Consider the following 13,200-nt stretch of genomic DNA (forward strand, 5'->3'; position numbering starts at 1 on the left):
TCTCTCTCTCTCTCTCTCTCTCTCTCTCTCTCTCTCTCTCTCTCTCTCTCTCTCTCTCTCTCTCTCTCTCTCTCTCTCTCTCTCTCTCTCTCTCTCTCTCTCTCCCCCCCTCTCTCTCTCCCTCTCCCTCTCTCTTTACATTGGGGAAATTCTAACTAATTTAACACAACCCCTCTGCCTTTGTTTAATCCTGCACAAGCATTCAGTCCACCCTCCGCCTTCACCCCTGTCCCCAACTCTTGATTGGGTCGGTTTATTTTTTTACACTTAGCCAAAAAGGGACAGGGGGACCGTTCCAATTAGGAGGAAGAGGAGGGGGATCTTAGTTCTCCCCATCCCCTGGTTTACCCTCCATGTGTCACATCTACTTTAGGTCAATAATTTCCCCCTCTGTCTGGGCTCAGCGTTGGTATGTCTGACTAACATGTCTAACCACCCTGGTGTGTGTGTTATTTTAGTCCAAAGGCTAATGTGAAGGATTTAATACTCTTTAAATAGTTCAGATCACTGCCCCAGACCTGTGAAGTGCAGTCAGAACTGAGCGCTTTAGAGCTCTGTGGAGCTTGGACTGGCTCTGCTTAGTTACACTTGGGTTACACTTACAATGAAGAGAGAGAGAGAGAGAGAGAGAGCGCAAGAGAGAGGGAGAGCTTTCAAGAATACTTTCTACAGTACAGAGATGAGTACAGAGAGAAATATGACTAATACATTATGAATGCATTTGAAGACATGTAGGTTGTTATAAACAGCTAAAAGCTGTTATGAATGCATTATGGGTGTGATAGATAAGGCACTACGCATTCATAATGCTTTATACAACTTTGGTCCATAGAAAGTTTTAGCGAGCATTATTACAGAAATGATGGAACTGGATAAGTTAAAGCTAATTGGAGGAAACCTTGCTTCCACCCATCCAGTTCTTTCATTGATCACTGTGTGACAGTGAAAAGCTAGAAGGATGTATTGAAGGAAGCATACTGTACATTTAACAAGGACTTAGAAATTAATGATATGTACCTAATGATATGTACCGCTCGGGCTCCCGAGTGGCGCAGCGGTCTAAGGCACTGTATCTCAGTGCCTGAGGCGTCACTACAGACCCCCTGGTTCGATTCCAGGCTGTATCACAACCGGCCGTGATTGGGAGTCCCATATGGCAGCGCACAATTGGCCCAGCGTCGTCCGGGTTTGGCCGGTATAGGCCGTCATTGTAAATAAGAATTTGTTCTTAACTGACTTGCCTGGTAAAATAATAAATAAATAAATACAATTGATTCTTGAGGAATATAACATAGAAATGTCTCACGACCTTAGTTCAACTGGCGTACCTCGTCAGAACCCAAAATATAAGCTTGTTTTACTGAAATGTTTGTAAACAAAGTAAATGTAAAAAAACACTATATAGCCTTATTTTTGGATTTCCCCTTTATGGCCTGGGGACAGGCAAAGCATTGCAAAGTTCATGCTAGCTACTGACCTAAAGCCATAGTGTTAATGGTACATAGACCAATGATGACCAGAGTCAATTTATTCTACTAGCTCCATAAAGCATGCATGAATGATGATGTATCCAGACTCCCACTCTAAGAACTACACTGTAACAATAGCCATGAATTATTTCAACAACATTGTATTTCAACATCTCATGCTGCAGAGATCTCAGAGTTGGGGCTTATGGTCATTGATGAGTGACTGTATAGAGGGAACGTGTGGTAGAAACAAAGAGCAGGTCAAATGAATGACAGAACAAGGAACGTCTACAAAGGACTGCTGTATCCTTCTTGAATTCAGCCTCCACCCAATGTATGCTAGCATCAGATGCTCTCTCTCTCTCTCTCTCTCTCTCTCTCTCTCTCTCTCTCTCTCTCTCTCTCTCTAACTCACTTTCTTTCTCTCCCTCTCTCCCTCCCTCTCAGCCTCTCATGCAAGGATCAGATCAAAGGGATCTGATCAAATGGCTGAACTTTAGCTAGTAAGACTTCCTCTCTAAAGGGAAGTACAGCATTCCAGCCGTATCCCATCTCAATTATCCTTCTCCTTCCCAAGCTAAGGAAAGAAGGACCACCCACATGGACATTGGTCATGACTAAGGTATCAGTATGACTGTCTTAAACACACAATCACTCAGAAACCAACCCAACAAACTGAACCCTAAAAACACCCATTCTCAAAATACAAAGCAGGTAACATTGAAAAGGTATTTTTACTTGTTGAGTTAAACGACTTGTTAAATGGTCGTCATTGTACTGTCTTGGATTCAGATTTTGGTTGAGTTTCTTACTTTTTTGTAGGGTCAGGTAAGGTTCAACTGAACTACAGAGCCAGTTTTTCAAAAGTTATTTATCTGGATTTCGCCTTTCGGATAGGATTAAATGCATTGAAATATACTGAATAGAACAGTTGAATCATTGACTTGAATGGGGACTCCCATTCTATTCATTCTCTTTCTATGCATTTAATCCCATCCAAAAGGCAAAATCCAGATAGATAACATTTGAAAAACTTGGCCCAGGAATCTAGGGGGAGGAGGGGGCAAGAGAGTCAGACAGAGAAAAAGGAAGGGTGGATCATGGTCTTTGCCATTGTGTGGAGGTCTTGGACAAGGCCTCTGGGTAGAGAGGGCCACGAATATAAACACCGAGATCATACCTTCTGTGAAAAGGGGCTCGGAGGGGAGAGGGATGGAGGGGAAGAGAGTGAGTGGAAAGGAGAGGGGAGTGGGGATGGAAAGGAAAGGTGGACGGGAAAGAGGAGTGGTGGATGGTGAGAGAGGGAGGAGGGGCAGAGGGATATAGGGAGAAAAATGAGAAGTGGAGGAAAGAAGAGGAGAGAACTGTAAGCAGGTCATTATTTTTGACCTTCAGTGAAACAGCTCCAGATGGTTTAAGGATAGGCCTTTAAAAATGACTGAGTGGCTCAAGGAAGGTTCTATACCTGTAATCACTGATATAGGGGTTGTACTGGGATCATCAGGGGTTGTCACAAAAGTCTCTGTTTTTTTGTCAACCTACAGCTTCTCACTATCAAACCCCAGGGATAACGTTTGGTTGGACAGTAGAGACCCCTAATCCTCTGAGGAGTCAACTCCAATGTTCCATTGTCTACTTTTTTTTCTGTGTGCGTGTGTGTGTTTACGTGTGTGTGTGTGTGTGCGTGTGTGTGACCAGGCAGGTAAGGTTTTGGCTGAGGTCGGCTCGTCCTCGCTCCACAGCAGACAGATAGGCCTAAACAGAGCTCTAAATGATTTGGAAGAGAACTCGGGGCTAAACGAACACACTGTCTCCACCTCTCTTTCCATTACTCAACATTCTCCCTCCCTCCCCCTCCCTCCATCTCTCACATTTCTCCCTCCCCTTTTATCTTTCTGTCTCTCATTCTCTCCCTTCAGTCTTCTCTTTCTTTCTCCCTCCCTCCCTCTTCTCTCCCCCGCTTCTTCCCTTCTTGTCCCTGTCCCTCCCTTTTCCCTTATAAAATCACACTCTTTCCACGCCAGCTTGCCATGACACTGCGAGGCTGTTGCCTCCGTCAAGCCCAGACTCCCTTCAGCCTCAATCCTCGTCTCATTCCTCTTGATTAGAACAGAGCAGGGTTGGAAACTGACTCACTACAACATGGTTACCCTCTCTGGGTCAAATCATTTACCACAGCAGAAATATGACAAGATACTATTAAAATAATATCTATTAAAGACGATTGTGATGTTAGTCTCTTGAGAGGCTACTGTCTGATGTTGGGAAATAAACTTAGGCAAGAAGGAAGTGGAGTTCAAAATGGAGGCTTGATTGGGTATCAAAACAGGGTTGGAATATTGGCTTTGTGAAGACTACCTGTCGAAACAGGTTCATATACCCTTTTCTCTGTAGCTATTTGTTTTATTCATTGCTTTGATCTTCAAGTGAATCCTTTTAACTAATATTTGTCAATGACACCCACCCACCATCACTCCCAACTTGACAGTAGTCTGGATCTTTGTGATTACATCTACTTTAATAAAAATAAAAAATTAATGTATGCACTCACTATTGTAAGTCACTCTGCATAACAGCGTCTGCTAAATGACTAAAATGTCAAATGTAAATGTGTCACCCAAATGCAGTCATTCAAAGACCACCACTACTGGCAGTGGAAACCTAGCCCTTAAGCCATCGATAAGCTTGACAGTGCCAAGATTGGTGTTTGCGTACATTAGTCCTGGATGGCATGCTTCCTGAGTCTGGCGTGTCTTCAAATCAAGTTATTAATTAATTCAGGTATGTGAAGAAATTGGTGAAGCATACCAACCCAGCCTCTTTTGGGCGTCAATTAGGTAATTTAGACCCAGTTAGCTTGATATCCTGACACCTGCGTGCCCTGAAGGATCTGCTGTGAAAAACAGGCCCATATCACGCCTCAATAATCACTAAATGGGTGTGATATAACTGTGATAAGTGGTAAATATCACACAGGAAGTAAGAGATGTATGTCCTCCTTCAGCAGAACTTTATAGGGTGTTTGGGGTATGATGAATGTGGATGCTCTGTTTTGCAGATGGTATGGTTACACTACTGACAGTGCAATGATGATTAATTGACATTACGCTAATCTGTTGCACGTCTTTACAGAACAAGGGCCTTTCCAGGGATTGGCTGAGGCACAAAATCTTGGTGGGATCATTGTGTCCCTATGAAGGTGGTTTATTGACCTCTGACATTTCGTGGTCAACTACGTAACCGCTCTCAGTCACTAACAGGAATGACATGACGTTTCACTCAGCGCGAATAAAAGAAACGTCTGATGCGGCTAGGTTTCCACTGCCAGTAGTGGTGGTCTTTGAATGACTGCATTTGGGTGACACATTTACATTTGACATTTTAGTCATTTAGCAGACGCTGTTATGCAGAGTGACTTACAATAGTGAGTGCATACATGATTTATTTTTTATTTTTTATACAAAGACAAAATATTTCTAATGGACTCCACAGGGCAAGGGCTTCAAACTGGTTTCCAGTTTCTCATCATCTCAAGGTGACTGGGAAATTTTTGGTTGAAAAACTCAACAGTTGATTGATTTAGGTCTTTATACATCTCTATTCATGTAAATAATCGCTATAGACACCAAAAATCTACTACGTTATAATTCTGGAATGGGGTGTTTGCAATACACATACTACAGTACTAATTGACTAACAATGGGACCCAAGCAGAGTTTTCAGAATTGCAACAGAAGCTTCTTTCAGAAATCCCATCTTTGACTTCTTAAGCATTATAACAGGAGCAATGCAGAGAAGCTCTGTCAGACTCATCTCTAGACCCGGAGAAAGTCTACTGTGATGGGCTAAACAGACGTCAGAAACTCACCAGGGAAGAGAGGGACAAAAAACAGACTCTGCAAACCAATGGTAGGAGCTGTAGTAGCAATGACAGTCCATCGCCGTGGCAATAAAAAAAGAGAACAATCAAGTTCCGAGCCAAAAGTACTGTGGGAAGTGACCTTTTTTGGGCCAATCGGAGTGGCGCTGTGCGGCACAGCATTCGTATGCTAATCACTCCGGAGGAATCCCGTCCCGTTGGGTTCATAACTAGAGTAAACCTCCTGAGTCGTGCACACACACACACAAGCACACACACACAAACACACACACTGTCCCTGGCATTGTACTAACTGCTGGCATCGATGGCTACTTTTCACGGACGAGGAGGCGAGAGTGCCGAATTCACAGTCTGATAAACCATTATGGTGAAATAAAACGCACCAGCTACAGTATGTCATTAGTGGCCTAGTGAAAGCTGCTCACTGGAATGTCTAGGTTTTGAAGGCCATGCCGTTCCCATTGTCTTGTATGTTCATACACACATAAATACAGGCCGGTGAACTTGACCCAGAGAAAGTTTCATTGATGAATATCCTTGTAAAATGGATGGTGTTGTTACCTTGGCTAGAGTTGAATTGTATTGACAACTTAACAATAATGGAACGTGATAGACATGCTGACGTCATCTACAGTATGTCTTCAACAAACATAATATAAATGTTCTTGTATGTTCACATACATGAATATAGAATAATGGACTTGACCCCAAGAAAGTTTCAATAATGAATATCACTGTGAAATGGAGGCCACTGTTAACTTGACTTACTTGACTTCTCAAGTGTAGATTCGCTATCTGTATTCATTAGCAAGGTAAGCGTTTGTCAGCTGTGCGTTAGGTTTTTACACAAAGGGCCTTTCAGAGAGACCGGCCTGGCATTCTGCCTCTCCTCTCTCGCCCCACACAGCGTTGAAACACACAGGACACAGAAACACTCGCTTCGAGCGAGTGCTGTTGTGGTATAAACTTGCCCATTCAATGTACGACGGAACTTCTCCTCGCCATGGCAACAGGCTTTCGAAGTGAAAGGGGGGAGGGGGGGCACCACTTCTCGATTGGCAAAGCTTACCTCACACCCTCTATTAACGAGGAGGACAATGAGGAGCTGAACACAGCTGCTTGGCTGGAGAGGTGCTAGCTGAGGCATTGATTGTGAGGGAATGAGTTTGGAGGAGTATTACTTTAAATGCACCTCTCCTTGAGCTAGCTTACAAGTAGCTCATCATGCTTCAATTAAAGTTGTTACACCTAGGATTTGTTTGAATTTTTGCATTGTAATTTCAGAAAATGTCCATAATACATCTGGCGCTAACAGTGGAATGATAGTTTCACAGTATGAATTACCCACCAGTGTTGTGATTGGCTGTGATATTCGCCTATTGATTCCTCCCACCGAAGCAGCGTCTGTTGTCAAATTGGGAAAGCTGTTCTGACTTTGTGGCTGTGTTGTCTAGTGGAACTTCCTGGTTGCTAGAATTCTACAGTGTTCGGTCAATTTGAGTAGTGTAGGGAATCATTGTGGACCACCAACTTCAAACAGCAGTTTTGGTAGACCACAGTGGGCACTAAGACATTTCACAGCGATTTAGATGGTACAATGATTCCCTACACTAGTCAGTGATTATTTTTTTTTAACTGAGCGAACAGTGTAGAATTTTAGCAACCAGGAAATTAGTGTTTTCCACTATATACCACATCCACAAAGTCGGAACAGCTTTCCCAGTTTGACAACAGATGCTGCTCCGGCGGGAGAAATCAGTAGGCGAATATCACAGCCAATCACAACACAGGCGGGTAAGTAATACTGTGTAACACTATCATACCACAAAAAATCCTGTGTGTAGCACCTTAAAGTTGAGGGTTCTTAACTTCACCATAAAGGTTTTCATTGCAAAATCCATAAAAGCACCTCGAGGTAGCTTATAACGTCCAATCAGCCTGTTACCAACCCTTAGTAAACTTTTGGAAAAAATGGTGTTTGACCAGATACAATGCTATTTTACAGTAAACAAATTGACAACATACTTTCAGCATGCTTATCGGGAAGGACAATCAACAAGCACAGCACTTACACAAATGACTGATGATTGGCTCCAAGAAATTGATGATAAAAAGATTGTAGGGGCTGTTTTGTTAGACTTCAGTGTGGCTTTTGACATTATCGATCATAGTCTGCTGCTGGAAAAACACATGTGTTATGGCTTTACACCCTGTGCTATATTGTGGATAAAGAGTTACCTGTCTAACAGAACACAGAGGGTGTTCTTTAATGGAAGCCTCCCCAACATAATCCAGGTAGAATCAGGAATTCCCCAGGCCAGCTGTTTAGGCCCCTTACTTTTTTAAATCTTTACTAACAACATGCCACTGGCTTTAAGTAAAGCCAGTGTGTCTATGTATGCGGATGACTCAACACTATAAAAATCAGCTACCACAGCGACTGAAATGACTGCAACACTTAAAAAAGAGCTGCAGTTAGTTTCAGAATGGGTGGCAAGGAATATGCTAGTTCTAAATATTTCAAAAACTAAAAGCATTGTATTTGGGACAAATCATTCACTAAACCTTAAACCTCAACTAAATCTTGTAATTAATAATGTGGAAATTGAGCAAGTTGAGGTGACTAAACTGCTAGGAGTAACCCTGGATTGTCATGGTCAAAACATATTGATTCAACAGTTGCTAAGATGTGGAGAAGTCTGTCTATAATAAAGCGCTGCTCTGCATTCTTAACAACACTATCAACAAGGCAGGTCCTACAGGCTCTACTGTTCAGTAGTGTGGTCAGGTGCCACAAAAATGGATTTAGGAATATTACAATTGGCTCAGAACAGTGCACCATGGCTGGCCCTTAAAAGTACATGGGGAGCTAACATTAATAATATGCATGTCAAGCTCTCATGGCTCAAAGTGGAAGAGAGATTGACTTCCTCACTACTTGTTTTTGTAAGAAGTGTTGACAAGCTGAATGTACCGAGCTGTCTGTTTAAACTACTAGCACACAGCTCAGATACCCATGCATACCCCACAAGACATGCCACCAGAGGTCTCTTCACAATCCCCAAGTCCAGAACAGACTATGGGAGGCGCACAGTACTACATAGAGCCATGACTACACAGAATTCTATTCCACATCAGGTAACTGATGCAAGCAGTAGAATCAGATAAAAAAAACAGGTAAAAATACACCTTATGATACAGCGGGGAGTGTAAAGAGACACACACAAAGGTACAGACACATGCATATGCACACAAGCGCTATCACATGCACTCTACACACACATACATTGTATTGTAGATATGTAGTGGTGTAATAATGTTTTATGATGCACAGTTTTATCTTTTGTTTTGTAATGTAAGTGCCATAATGTGTTTGGACCCCAGGAAGAGTAGCTGCTGCCATGCCTCAATAAAGTCCAAGGCTCCTGACTTCAACATGAACTGTCTTGACTTATTGGCAAAGGTTGTACACTTCTACTCATACATTTATATTACATCTGCTCCGTTTCAATGGTAGGAGTTTACTGTATGATGTAGGGACAGAACACCCAATAAAACTCACAATGGATCTGATTAAAGCACTCGCTCAAAGAAACATCTCAGACGAAAGCAATCAATCAATTACCGGATCTCTCAGCTCCTCACAAACCTCTTTATTCCCAGTCCAAGACACAGGACATACTACTGGCAACTTCCGACCACTGTAAACATGTGCGTTTTTCTAATCAGCCTTTCTTTTACAGTCAATCTGTCCTCAGCATGTGGATCACTAAAAGGGGTCCGGGCTGGGAGTTGTCCCTCGCATTGCCTTCTGCTGCTTTGTAGTCTGGCAAGGAGTGTAAAGAGCTAATACAGACCAGGTCAATAGCTATGCTCAGTGTTTTCCCTATATTCTTTCAGCAGGGGCAATACAGTGGCTTGCGAATGTATTCACCCCCCTTTGCATTTTTCCTATTTTGTTGCCTTACAACCTGGAATTATAATGGATTTTTGGGGGTTTGTGATTTACACAACATGCCTACCACTTTGAAGATGCAAAATAATGTTTTTTGTGAAACAAAAACTTGAGCGTACATAACTATTCACCCCCCCCCCCAAAGTCAATACTTTGTAGAGCCACCTTTTGCAGCAATTACAGCTGCAAGTCTCTTGGGGTATGTCTCTATAAGCTTGGCACATCTAGCCACCGGGATTTTTGCCCATTCTTCAAGGCAAAACTGCTCCAGCTCCTTCAAGTTGGATGGGTTCTGCTGGTGTATAGCAATCTTTAAGTCATACCACAGATTCTAAATTGGATTGAGGTCTGGGCTTTGACTAGGCCATTCCAAGACATTTCAATGTTTCCCCTTAAACCACTCAAGTGTTGCTTTAGCAGTATGCTTAGGTCTGAAACAGGTTTCCCTCAAGAATTTCCCTGTATTTAGCGCCATCCAGCATTCCTTCAATTCTGACCAGTTTCCCAGTCCCTGCCGATGAAAAACATCCCCACAGCTCCCACCACCATGCTTCACTGTGGGGATGGTGATCTCAGGGTGATGAAAGCTCAATTTTAGTACCTTCTTCCATATGTTTGGGGAGTCTCCCACATGCCTTTTGGCGAACACCAAACGTGTTTGCTAATTTTTTTCTTTAAGCAATGGCTTTTTTCTGGCCACTCTTCCATAAAGCCCAGCTCTGTGTAGTGTACAGCTTAAAGTGGTCCTATGGACAGATACTCCGATCTCCGCTGTGGAGCTTTGCAGCTCCTGCAGGGTTATCTTTGGTCTCTTTGTTGCCCCTCTGATTAATGCCCTCCTTGCCTGGTCCGTGAGTTTTAGTGGGTGGCCCTCTCTTGGCAGGTTTGTTGTGGTGCCATAATCTTTCCATTTTTTAAATAATGGATTTAATGGTACTCCGTGGGATGTTCAACGTTTTGGATATTTTTAGAAGGCTTTTAGAAGGCTTTCCATTAGAAGTTGGAACATTTCTGCGGGGACTTGTTTCCATTCAGCCACAAGAGCATTAGTGAGGTCGTGCACGGCTGTTGGGTGATTAGGCCTAGCTTACAGTCGACGTTCCAATTTATCCCAAAGATGTTCGATGGGGTTGAGGTCAGGGCTCTGTGCAGGCCATTCAAGTTCTTCCACACCGATCTTGACAAACCGTTTCTGTATGGACCTTGCTTTATGCGCGGGGGCATTGTCATGCTGAAACAGGAAAGGGCCTTCCCCAAACTGTTGCCACAAAGTTGGAAGCACAGAATCGTCTAAAATGTAATTGTATGCTGTAGCGTTAAGATTTACCTTCACTGGAACTAAGGGGCGTAGGCCAAACCATGAAAAACAGCACCAGACCATTATTTCTCCTCCACCAAACTTTCAAGTTGGCACTCTGCATTCAGGCAGCTAGCATTCTCCTGGCATCTGCCAAACCCAAATTTGTCCGTCGGACTGCCAGAGGGTGGACAGACAATTTTTACGCACTATGCGCTTCAGCACTCGGTGGTCACGTTCTGTGAGCTTGTGTGGCCTACCACTTCGCGGCTGAGCAGTTGTTGCTCCTGGACGTTTCCACTTCACAATAACAGCACTTCCTTTTGACCGGGGCAGCTCTGACTTGTTGGCATCCTATGACGGTGCCACGTTGACAGTCACTGAGCTCTTCAGTAAGGCCATTCTACTGCCAATGTTTGTCTATGGAGATTGCATGGCTGTGTACTATTTTATAAACATGTCAGCAACGGGTGTGGCTGAAAGAGCCGAATCCACACATTTTATGGACGGTAAAATGTTTTCAGTGGACACTTAAATGAGTAAAAACAGATTTAAGCCATCCCGTGTAGCTCAGTTAGTAGAGCATGGTGCTTGCAACGCCAGGGTTGTAGGTTCAATTCCCACGGGGGGCCAGTATGAAAAAATCTAAAATGTCTGCACTCACTAACTGTAAGTTACTCTGGATAAGAGTGTCTGCTAAATGACTAAAATGTAAATGTAAAGCATGTAGAAAAGATAATGGACCTATATATATTTTTAATAAGATCATCATTGAGAACTAACAATCACCAAAATAAAAACTAGACAGTCAGGGAAAATAAAAATTTCCAAAAATATCATGGTATTTTCCTCTGTGCCACATGGCAACATTTGTAGAATTGTAGGAAATTTGCTTTGAAACAGCTAAATGTTGTCTCTGCGGCCAAGAGGAGGGCCTTGAACAATGTTGGTTGGAGACGAAGCCGTTGGCCATGCCCACTAGTATGTTTGAGTCACTCAGATAGCATAAAAACACTGCATGAGCAACATGGCATGGCAAAATGTGTAGAATTGCAGGAAATTAGCTTTAAAACTGCAATTTTTTTCTCCGCCTCAAGGCAAAATGTGTAGTTTTTTCTCTCATCCGTCAGCCCAATGACAAAATGTGTTTTATTGCAGGAAAATGGCTTTGAAACTGTAAAAAGTTATCTCCGCCCCATGGCAAAATGTGTAGAACTGCAGGAAATTAGCTTTAAAACAGCAGCATTTTGTCTCTGCGGCCAATAGGAAGGCCTCTAAAAATGTTGGTCGGAGACGGCGCCGTTGGCCACGCCCACTACCAATGGCCCCTCACGCTAACTTTGCCACCGCTTCCTAGGGGAAACACTGCTAAGCGCCCAGTCTTGCAGATATTACACAGGCCTTGTACCTCTCTAACTGTAGTGGAATAACATATGTAATAACAGATTAATAAGACAGTAAGTAAATACAGTTCTGCTGTAGCTTTTTAGGATATCTTGTTGCTTTATGCTTGGAAAGCAGCATTAACACTGGTTAGTACTGTAACTGTGTATATGTGTGCTTGATACAATGTTATTCCATCATTCTATGGACACTTCAATTTGTCTCGAAACACGCTACTCTATATTTCAAATAAAGATTTGCTTTCTCCTCATCTTAAGTAGTCATTACTCTGTAACACTCCTTTACTATAGTATGAGTATAAATGTGTTGGGTGCACAATCTGCTCTCCAGTCGAGTCTGTTTTTGATTTGCTGGGTCGAAACAGAACCAGTAGCCAGACAGCAGTCTCTCTGCCAAAGAGGCAGACTCAACACGCCCAGAACCATTTGGAATTATAAAATGAGTTTATAATATCGGCAGAGCTTCAGAGTGCCAAACTCTTAAACAAAAGAGCTTTCAGACATATCGATATTTTCCCTGTGTCTCATAATGAGATGTCATGGTTACCAAAATGAAATCGTAAGTTCACACAATGGGCGAGGTACAAAAAGAAAGATGACCTGCATCAATGTTTGCTCAACCTATCGCCTACAGCATGTGATCATGACCTTATACTGTAGATCTACTGATTAACACATTTCTGCCTGTTATTGAGTTACAGTAGTCTTTACTGGTCCTCATCACATTTATCCAATAATAGGCTAAGAAACAGATAGGAGACTGGAATGAATGGAAGACCTTGCCTCCCAGACCGTGCTCGACAGTAACAAGCATCACTGTGGTCGACGGTCCAACAACAGAACATTAATCATTGGCCTATTTCCTCTTCAGTAGGGATAGGAAGAGGAATGGGGGGTGTTTTGAGGGATTCACGACATCTGGGTAGGAGAGGTTTATCCATGGGAGGACGGATTCGGTGAACCAGAGAGACAAGAGAGTGCTTTGGCGCTGTACGGCGAAGCGTCCTGTGGGCTTTTGGGAACTCGGGCCATATTAGTTTGTGCTCCTACTACAGAACATCGGTTGGCCATGTTTTATGCATTCCTCCTGGCAAGTACTCCAGAGGCCGTTGCTCTGCAAGGACAGCACACTGTTTGATTACATTGAACCACGTTCAAGGAATGCCTGTGTTTTTATTAAACGCAAGTTGTATTCT

This window comes from Coregonus clupeaformis, chromosome 11, assembly GCF_020615455.1.
Source record: "Coregonus clupeaformis isolate EN_2021a chromosome 11, ASM2061545v1, whole genome shotgun sequence".
In the NCBI taxonomy this organism is placed as follows: Eukaryota; Metazoa; Chordata; class Actinopteri; order Salmoniformes; family Salmonidae; genus Coregonus; species Coregonus clupeaformis.